The sequence below is a fragment of the Clinocottus analis genome, unplaced genomic scaffold (assembly GCF_023055335.1).
Source record: "Clinocottus analis isolate CAN_PGR_092001 unplaced genomic scaffold, fCliAna1.0.p SCAF_14, whole genome shotgun sequence".
NCBI classification, from domain to species: domain Eukaryota; kingdom Metazoa; phylum Chordata; class Actinopteri; order Perciformes; family Cottidae; genus Clinocottus; species Clinocottus analis.
In genome coordinates, this window is record NW_027175865.1 from 15261422 (window position 1) to 15272621 (window position 11200).

General features: G+C 45.7%; 1 long non-coding RNA gene across 1 annotated transcript; it reads left to right on the plus strand.

Annotated features, from left to right (window-relative positions):
- Nucleotides 1-1248: 1248 nt before the first annotated feature.
- On the plus strand, nt 1249-10861 carry LOC137784632 (uncharacterized). Its single transcript, XR_011077420.1, has 4 exons — nt 1249-1369; nt 4240-4344; nt 6521-6597; nt 10042-10861. It is a non-coding gene; the product is annotated as an uncharacterized lncRNA (long non-coding RNA).
- Nucleotides 10862-11200: the final 339 nt, after the last annotated feature.

Genomic DNA, 11200 nt, shown 5'->3' on the forward strand with positions numbered 1-11200 from the left:
GGTGTGTGTTTTAGGGCCTGCCAGAGTGCAGTGAGTCAGCACTATTTCACCGGTTAGTCCTCAGGAGACTCGGCCGCGTGTGAGCAGTCGCTGCCATCTGCCTCGCGCCACTCTTTCGTCGTTTTTTTTTTTTTACTGCCTTTCTGTGAATTTGTGCTCCTTTCCTTCACTTCGTCTTATTCTATCTTTTTTTTTTTTCGTCAAATGTTTTCTGAGAAGCAGACGAATCCTGGTGCTGATCCTGCGAGTGCCAGGAGTCGGGTGAAAGGTTGTGGTGGGGAAGAAGGGGGGGTTTGATCAGCTTGTCAAGAGCAGCCAGCCCCCATCTTGACATGATCTCCTCTGGGTGTGTGTGTGTGTTTATGTGCGCGCGCGTGTGTGTGTGTGTATGTGTGTGTGTGTGTGTGTGTGTCCGTTCAGTGTGACATGTTGTGACAGAAACTGAGTGACAAGCCCCTTCGCAGCCCAACACCAACGACTGCAGAGAGACTAATGATGACAGCTCTCAGGCCATACACACTGCTCTCTTTTTCTGGTTTCCGCACACGGACACACACACACACACACACACACACACACACACACACACACCGTGTCTTCCTATCGCTCGCTCTCTTTGTCTTGTGTCTCTCCCTCGGCTACCTCTTCCTCTACCACACGCCCACACAGACAATGGCATCCTGTATATCGTCTCCCTGGCACAAAGGCGCAAACACACACATTAACATGAAAACCCGGGCACACACACACTCGCACACATTCACATTTATGCATACAGTCATACAGGTCTGCATGACAAATATTTCTCCAATAGACACAAAGATACACAAAACATACACACAAAATATATTGCATTGTCTGTCTTTTTCTCAGACACACACACTCTGGCTTTTTATCACACACACACACACACACACACACACACACACACACACACACACACACACACATACACTGAGACACACACACACACACAAACGCTGCACTACTCTCTCTGTCTTGGAATTTTACATTTTGATGAAGGAGAAAGAGCGTCGTCCAATCAGAGCAGCGGGATTCGGGAGAGACCATGTCGGCGCAGACAGCAGGGGGGTTTGGAAGCGGTTCGGCTGAGCGTCGTCAGGGTCGGCCCTACCAGCTCTGCCCGCCGGCGTCCCCTCGTCTGCGTGCGTCCGGTGGTACGATCCGCCAGGCTGGATAAGAACCCCTCCTCTCTGTCTCCCCCTCTTCTGTCAGTGCTAGGGTGTAGCTACTGATCCTATACTACAGCAGAGAGAGGGAGAGGGAGGAGGGACATCAGGTGTCACCGCTCTGCAACCCCAGTTGAGGCTGCATTACCACGACAACCAGCTCCAGGGGTAGCTGCCAGGTGAGTCTGAGGACACGCACGCACTCTCACACACAGACACTTTGACACACATGTGTACAACAAAGTGATTCCACGTTGTTTTCACACAGGGGATGTGTTGAATTGAGCAGATTTCCATACACAGGTGTGCAGTTGCTGATGTGCTCCAGGATGTGGGTATTGTCACTACATCATACGTCTCAACACTGCTCATAGTGTGTGAGCGTGTGTGTAGTGGCTGTCAGAGTGTGTTTGTATGTGTGTGTGTTTTGTGCCAGAATGTACAGTATATGTGTGTGTACATACGTCGTCCCTCCCAGTGTAATGGTGGGAGACAAAGGGTCCCCTCTGTCTGGCGCTGTAGCAGCGCTCACACCGCCGCCACACCGGCTCACAACGCCGCTGATTAGTGGGATGGGAAAGTTCTCTCCGTCAGCAAATATGTCTGATCGGGAAAAGAAGTCAAATAGGTTGCCCCCCCCCCCCGCCCCACCGCAAACCTTCCCACCCCATCGCTGTCGAACACTCCTGACTCACAGTGATAGGAGGACACGGTCACAGCAGATGATCACCCGGTGGGTGGGGGTGTTGGGTGGGGGGGTGTTCTGAGGACACGGAGGCTGAGAGGGAGGCAGGGGTGGGGGTGGTTGGCGGTCATGACACTACTGTAATGTGTGATGGACATGCCATAAAGAATAAGGTGAAAGCACATGTGGGGTCATCTGCCATTCACATGACTGTGTGTGTGTGTGTGTGTGAGTGCGCGTGTGTGTGTGCGTGCGTGCGCGTGTGTGTGTGCGTGCGCGTGTGTGTGTAGGAAGAGAAAGAACGAGAGCAGGAGCATGATGTGCAGATCTGCCGGCCATTACTGACCGATAAACCCAGACAAAGGGCGGCGGATCATATGTGCCGTCTTGTGTCATACTCTGAGTGAGTGGGTTGAAAGGGGGCGGGGGAAGGGGGAGGGTTCGTATGTTGTACGGTCACGTATACGCAGGGCACCTCCGTAAGCATGTGCGTACAGTATGTCTGGCCATCACGCCTGAGCTCATCCTGTAAAGTGGCCGTCGTCGTCGTCTCCCAGCTGATCACATGTGCGCATTGCGCTGCCGTGTCCTCGGTCTTCTCTCTCCCTCTCAGCCCCCCCGACGCCCTTATTCAACCTGTCCCGTTTGACAGCCGGCCGCCATCCCACTCAGACTCTCCACCGTCACGAAGCACCAGCGTAACCTCATTCAGCCTCCGTCTCACAAGGCTCCGGACTGGTTTCATCCCCGTTCATAGGACACAAAATGATCAATCTGCTCTTTGTGTCAACTACTGTAATAGCTGTGCTCTTTATCCTTATGTGGCCTTTATTAAATCCTGCCCATGTGATTGCGGATCTTTGTCGCGGGGGTGCAGTCTAGTGTAGTTTTTAGTATGTAGACCAGTCAGCGCTTTATTGGTTTAACAAATGCCGTATCAGACAGGTCAAGTCCTCAACATCAGTAATCTGTATTTTTAAACATTATCTTTGGATGAAAATATCTGTGATGCACGAAGTGCAGATTCCATCTTTTTTCAGATCCTTTCTGTTGCATTTATTTGGTTTTTACCGTGTGGGTGAGACAGGGTGGTCGGGTTAGGAAAAAGGTGGGCAGACGGGCTCGAACTCTGGACAGGTCCCACCTTCACCTGCAGTACCACTGGGCAGTGTGCAATAACCTGAAAAGGCAGAATTCAATATTTGACGACGACAGCATCCCTTAAACATACATGTTTTATATTATGAAGGAGCGTGACATGTGTGGGCTGTCGTTCTCCTCTATTGCACATATCATGAGAGCGGAGTACTCCTGAGCCCATGGCTTCTCCGAAAATGAATTAACAGTGACCAAGCGGCACAGTCTTTGTGTAGAAATGGTGGCGACGAGAACAAGCTGTACATTTCTCTCTCGGTGCCCTTCTCTCCTCTACCTCCTCTTCTATTTTTTCCCCCCCATTTCTCACCCTTCCCTATTTCCTCTCTCTCTTTTTGCCTCTGTGCTCACATGCAGACACTCATCCCCTCCTCCATATATGTGAGCACTGACGAGCTGTAGGGCGTGCCCCCCCCCCCCCCCCCCACACACACACACACACTGCACATACGTTAAACGTGATGTGCGCCGTACATACAACCGCGGCCATGTGGAGTTCACACATGGCTGCACAATGACTGACATGCCGGCCGTCATGTACGTCCTGGTTTACACTGGGGCCTCTGCGCCGAGAACAGACGTCGAAGGCTCAGAATCAAGATTCTTTTTCTATATTTCGAAGACGAGTGCCGTCGCACGGTGACATAATTAGTACTTTGTCGCGTATGCGACGTTGTAACGCTCAGAAATGTTGGCGTAAGCAACAATTACCCTAATTGAACATTCCAGAGCAGCCCTGCAAAATGGCTGCCGAGCCGGCACGCTGTCTGTGATGGCCGACGAGAGTGTGTAGGTCTAAGGTGTGTGCGTGTATAGCTGCGCATGTCTGTGTGTGCGCCTGTTTGTCTATGTGTGCGTGTGTATGTTCTGTTAACTCTATGTGAGAGTAATCCTGCTTTTGCTTTTTACTGCCTGCTTTGTGTCGGGGGAAGTCTCCGCTCACCGGAGATCTCTGCTAATCCATAATTACCAACAATATACCTCGAGTGTAGAAGCCATTATGTCAAACCGCCATACTGTAACAGTTGATGATTGTGTTTTCTGAAACCTGTAAAAAGATCCTTTTTAGCTTTTAAAAAGCGATGGCGGTGGGAGTCGCCCTTTTCAGCTCCACGTCCACCGTCTTCAGAACGTCGGCATTTTCAACAGACCGGCATTAAGGTGCTGAATGTGTTTTACCAAAGAGCTGACCTTGTTGTTTCTTTACAGCTCCACGCCTCGCCAGCACCCAGCAAGCCATCCAGCTATCTACCCAGTCATCGGCCCAGCCGGCCCGGTCCGGCCCAGAACTGGCAACCTGCAGGAGTCATCAGGGTTAGTGCGCCTTTGGCACGACTCTGTGCCAAAACCATCCGCAAGAATCAGGCAGGAACTTGTAAATTTAAAGATCTGCACTTAAACCAAAGGCCAGACCATAAAGTGAGACACTTACATTAGGGAAAGAGAGAGAGAGGTGGGGCGATCGCGAGCCGTCCATAAAACACTGCTACTGGTCCTGATTTATAATACTCAAACAAGATTAATAATACTCAATAGAACAAGTTCAGACTCGTGCAGAGGTTTCATTCTTTGCGAAGATAACAAGTGACTTTGTTTTGTTTGATTTATGCACATTTCTTTAGGCTTTGACATAAAGAGAGCAATGACTCCTCTAAGGTCCCTTGTCCAAAAATAATATCTTTCAGAGGTGGGTACACAAGCAGCCGCACACTTTTGTACCGAGATAAGCGGCATTCTCTCATTTACATACGCACTTTTTCTCCCGTTTACATTAGACTACATGCACACACACGCACACACACACACACACACACACTGAGCACAGATTATAAACATCGCTGGATTAAGTTAAAGCTGTGCTGTTTTGCTAATAATTTAAATACTGCAAGTGCTTGCATTTTCTGCAGTTCATCAGGGAGACGCTGTAAAAAGACAAAGCTGAACTAAATGACTACCAGCGCTCAGGCCTTATCTCCACTGTGTGGGTGTGCGGCTTGTGTGCTCATGTGAGAAAGAAAGTGTGTGTGTGTGTGTGTGCGTGTGTGTGCGCGGCTTGAATGTGACAGCCGAGGGTCGGGCTTACACATTAAAATCTCTGCCGCTGTTTCTAATGCGTTGGCCAGGCAGCAGCGTGGTCACACCGTTCAGTCGACATGTCGGAGAGACACAGCGGAGAGGAAAGACGACGATGAGGGAATTTACCGCTGTAGGTGCACAAGCAACGGACCGTAATGGATGTGTCTGTGGATGTGTGCATGTAGCTGTGTGTACGTGAGATAACTGCTATTGATTGGAGTGAATAATAATAATAATGCTCATTACAAACGGAGCCATTTCTTTAAAGTGTATAAATACAGCAGATCACATTTTTACGGTAAAGAATAAGTGCAAAAACTAGCTTCCAAAATACAATTCAGCAGTTGCTTATTAAATGGCCTTTTAGTCAATTTATGTGTTATTTTCTTATAATTGTACATGTTCGTCATGGAGGTATTGTACTAGTTATATTGTCGTATGAGCCGTGAGAGAGAAATACAGTAAGTGGAGCGACCAGACGCCCTTTTAGTGTCATTGGTGCCATCTGAAAGAGCTTCTGGTATTTGCCGATATGCTGGCGACAATTTAAGGATAAGACCATTAAAGAGATGAAGTTAGAACGGCCGGGGTAAAGAAATAATCTTGTTTTGTTAACCTATTTAATTGGAAAGATATTGATGTCCACCCTTTTGAGTAAAGGGAACATGAGGACAGCAGCAGAGTGTGTTTGGAGTAAAGAGGAAATGGATGCTTGGCAAATGCTCCACCAGCATCCTTATCACTGCTGCTCTCAGCGCTGACCACCACAGCTCCTTAATAACGTACACCAAACACACTGCTTTCTACTCGTGCTCTCACTCAGCCCCCCTGTGTGTTGCCGCAGATAACGCTAATGCACAAAATAATGTGTCCTAATCCAGGAGACTTGTTCATTTCTGTTAATGCAGTCATTCATCATCTGATTAAAAGACGGAGAATGAAAGAGGCGATGCAGCTCACATGAAGAGAGAACGAGTCAAATAAAGGAAATAGTGTTGTAAGTTTCTGTCTTTCTCAGCATGATGTGATGCGGAATAAAAGAACCGGTGGAGGTCTGCTGGCTGATAGTGTGCGTCTAAAACACAGAGACGGGGAGGATGTTCTCCATACAAAGCTTCTTGCCTCCCTGGCTTCCATCCTGAGTGCAGACAACAGGCGTCTTCATTTTCCAACTCAATTTACAGGCACATTAGGAGACGCTGAGGCGCGCCCAACTCCTCTCAAATGCAATCAGCCTGCTTGTGTGTTTTAAGAGGGAGTTGGAGGGTGCCATCTTTATCGACTTTCTTTTCGACTCCTCCTCTCTTCTACACTCATTTTCTCCCTGAAATCATTTTCTAAATGTAAACGGCTGCATATGGATTGTTTTTTTTTCATGAAGACGTCGTGCTTAATTTTTGTCTCCCTTTTTTAGGCTAACGCGAGGAAAGACGGCAGATGCTTGTGAGGCCCGCAAACTCCTCTCATAAAGATTTAGATAGATTTCCCGAGGTAAGTTCTACATCTATGTCCACCTGGGATACACTCTGTGTGTGTGTGTGTGTGTGTGTGTGTGTGTGTGTGTGTGTGTGTGTGTGCGTGTGCGTGTGTGTGCGCGCGCGCAGTGTCTTGATGTTTTAATTAATTAAATTGAAGGCCTTAATATCAACAATGAAAGCTGTACAGATTATTCATGTTGTATCAAAGTGACTGAAGGCCTAATTTGAAATGAGTTAATGACAAAATTTGACATTAATTGCAAATAAAAGATTAAATAATGCCAATATAAATGCATTTTTACACAATAAGGATGACAGCAGTGCCTTTTATATGTTCTTATGTTTCATTTTTTTCAGATTAGAGAGTTTAAGGCTATATTAACACGAAGGATACAGTACTTCCTTTTTTCAATTTAATAACTTGCATTTTATATATTTTTTAATCTCATTTTCTCTTTTACTGTATTTTGTTCTATACTTTAGTTGTTAAAATGCTCTTCAATTCAGTTCCGGCTCTTTAAATTATGTCTGTGAAGTCTCTCTGTCTCTGTCTCTGTCTCTGTCTCTCTCTGTCTCTCTCTGTCTCTGTCTCTCTCTGTCTCTCTCTGTCTCTCTCTGTCTCTCTCTGTCTCTCTCTGTCTCTGTCTCTCTCTCTCTCTCTCTCTCTCTCTCTCTCTCTCTCTCTCTCTCTCTCTCTCTTTCTCCGTAATTGATTTCACACCTTTGAGCCTCACAATAGTTTCCTGAGTGCACTTATGGGAGAGATTCAGGACAAAGTCAGCTTGCGAGGTGCAGCCATGTAGCACACAACAGCTGCCTACAATCCTGCACTGCTAATGTCCTGTTTGACCCTCAGCTAAACATACGTCTAATTGAGAACACGGGGTAAGAACTGGCGGGAGAGAGACAGGACAAAGGATGGGGGCTGGGAAAGGCAGAGAAGGGGAAGAGCGGGTAAAAAAGAAGAAAAGCTAGATATTAGGAAAAGAGAAGAGGGCATTTACGATTACGCTCCGCTATCGTTCGCTTGCTTTCCATTCCTTCATTCGCTCAAAAATGTCACGGATCATTCCGCCTCTTTTTCACCCTTCATTTATCTCCGTATCACTCCATTTTTTGTACCAGCTGTTCTCTCATCTGTTTCACTTTTGATCTCAATTCACATTTTTTTTTCCATAATATTCCTCCTCTACCTGCTTCACATGTTCTTCTTCCTCCCTCATATCATTCAAAACCTTGTTATTTTCTTTTCAATAAGTGCTTCTAAAAAATAATTCAAATATAAAAAAATCCTTTCTGTGAAGCTGCGATGACAGCGGATTGATCCCTCACACACACACACACACACGCGTCGCTCCCAGTATTGATTAGTCTCCACACCGAGGACGCGTAGAGGCACAGAACATTATTCATGTGCATCGCTCCTGCAAATGTCTCTTCTTTTTTTTTTTTCCACCGAGCAGCGGCGTGGATCTATAGCGTTCAGGTGGAGGAGCTTCTCTCCGAGCATGTGGACGTTATCTAGAAACCGAAAGGGCTGGCTGCCATAGCAACCATATGATGAAGCAGGCAGGGCTATTTAAAGGAATTCAGCTGCCGCTCGCGTTCCCGTCGGCTTCACACCGGTCCAGGGAAAGACAAAGAAGTAGATGTGAACGCGGAGAGATGTGGATCCTTTAAGAGTTCCTCTGCTGCAGTCTGGTGTCTGGTATAAAGACCGGTGTTACACAACAACTAGTATGTGTGCTCGCTTAGTCTGAACATTCATTTAATTTGCCTTCACTCCTAATTTACAATCTCCTACGCATGAAATTCAGGTTTGGTATTTTGTCCCGCCGCTCATTAGTATTCATGCTTGTGCCGGTGCCAGTGAAATAAATCAGATTTTGAATGCAGCATTTGCATTGAACAACACAGCTAAACACGTGAACGCACCATCTTTTAAGTTCATCCCTGCACACGTTTTAAGATGTAAAAATTGTACTATGTAGCCGAGGCTTTGCTTGCACAATAGTGGATTTATTTTAACGGCCATGTGCTTCTTCTGCTCGAATGTTCTGCAGAAGGGGCCAATGCAATGTAATATCTCACATTATTCACAATCGGGAGGAAGGGGGAAAAAAGCATACCTTTTCTCTAGAGAGGCATTTCTCAGTGGACAGCAACACATGGGGAGACGAGTGTGAGGAAGAACCACCGCTGTGCACCTCCAGTGCTGCGCATGCCAAACGGAGAGAGGCAGAGCAAACAAAGGAACGCGGCATTTCTCACGCACATCTTTTATACACTCTGTCAGATTGAGGAATTTGACATTCATTTCCCATCACCTACTGAGATCGCTGCTGTATTTTTAAACTCTCAACAACATTTAACTCTGAAAGGCGGCGCTTCATTTCTATTCTTCTCACCAGATAAAACCACCACTAGAAGGCTGTTTCGAACACAGTGTCCAGGTTATAGAGGTTAGCTTTCTCCACTTAACTGAAGGGAAATTAATTAGCCATTCATTATTCTGATCATCAACTCATCCTTTTTGATTAGTTCCTTTTTTATAAGTTCTGGCTTCTCGAATTTGATGCTCGGCTCTGGCCTTTTTGTGATGTTTTCTCTATTTTCTGACATTGTAAAGACTAAATATTTAATTGGTCTTACATATTTAATTTAGGAAAAATACAATTAAAAGATCAACAATTGACATTAATAGCTCAGTTGGAGCCATTAACAGACTGTTAATAGTTGTCCCAGAACAAGAAACAAGCCCTGAAATCAAAAGACTTAATGATTTGGAGGATTTCACCTCGCTGGTCTGTGCTCACAGGGTTGATTTTTGTTGTTGTCTTTCCTATAATAAAGATTTTTTTTATGTCTTTTATTATTTTTTTATTACCATGCTAATATTCTACAACGTTTTAATTTGAAGTGCACGGTTATTGGTGAAACAGCCGGTGTTCTTTTATCGCTCGGTCGAGCCCAGCGTGGTATTCCAGCGCCTGTGAGAGCAGTCAGGAAGATTTAAAGTGCTTCATGGAAGCAAAATCATGAGTGACCTCTCTCGTAACACTCCCTCTGCTCTTCACTCTGCTCTTTATCTCATTCTAATCCCAACTCATTTCATATGCTAAGTAAAAGCTTATATTCCTCTTCACTGTAGGTACGCACTCTCACACACACACACACACACACACACACACACACACACACGCATATCCCTCGTTGCTTGGGTGTGATTATAAAATTTGCATAGAGGATGTTGTCGGAGCTGAAGCCGGGGGTTTTGCGGGTGGTATAATGCCTGTCAGGTGTAGAGAGGTGGAGCAAAGGCTCCCAGAATCCCTCACGTCTGGGTTTTATGACGAGAGCTCAGTGAGAGGAGCCCAGAGAAAGTTCCCTTGTGTCTCACCTCGAATGGTTTCCTCTGAATCTAATTTGCATGTTCTGTTTTTTTCCGTTGTCACAGATGTACTGAAGATTAGGAGAGCGAGAGATATGACTCTCCCACCCCAAGGGGGGGAAGAGGACGCACTGAGATGGAACCACTCTGCTCACCATTGGAGAAAACCTCTCCCACCATCAGAGCGCCATCTGCTGGCTCGGTGTGGCGGGACAGCTGGTGTTGTGAATCAGGCCGCCGCAATCCAGGGAACGGCTACTTCCCAACACCAGGGTCTCACCCTCACCCCTCTCACCCGCACGCTCCCGCCTCGGCCCTTGAAGAAGTCAGTCAGCGTATATTTTCGAATTGGTCCTTTATACTTTCCTGTGCCAGATGTGATGGTGATCAATTACTTGTAATACAAGGATTGTGTCCAAAAAGGACTGTGCATTTCCTCTGCAACATTTCCCCTCCAACTAGGAATTAGGAAACAAGTACAACTAGCAAATTAGCAAATGTCCCAAATAAAAATGTTGAACACACAAGAATGACATGATTTTATATTATCCGGTGATTGTGTTATTGTATATTTTTCGTCTCTGAACAAAAAGCAGAATGTAAAATGTTCTTTTGTTTCATGTTTTAGGCATCTACTTTGAGTATTTTTATGTAAAGCCAATGTTCCACTAGAAGATTACCTCAATGTATATACATGTATTTATTTTAGCTCTGTAGGAACAGCTGTGCACAGAGTGAGCTGCTGAAGCTGATCACCTGCAGTCACTTCAGGGTACAAATGTATTATTCACTTTGTGCAGTAGATCTTGATCTCAGAACCACTCTTTTGATAATTACATTTCCACCCACGTTCCTACACAAAGTAGTACTTCTACTTTGAATAAAACATATGTATAATAGGTTGCCCCGTGTGTGAAATGGTCGTTATTTACATCTGTGACGGTCTGATCACAATTGTATTTTTCTCATAAAAGTTTCAGGTGTAAGATCTATGCGAGATATAACAAAAGCAGAATAATATTTATTCCACCCAAAGTTACATCAAGTGGATGTAAAATAAATCATGATACTGGAAAGGAGATTACATAGTGTTTTCAGTGAAACTTGTTCCATACGTGCTCCCTGCATATGTGATTTTTGTTTTATTATTTAAAAAAGTCGTCATGAGATGGGAAGTCGACAAGATAAGATCGTAAGTGCGCATGCGCTTCATGCACACACGTGC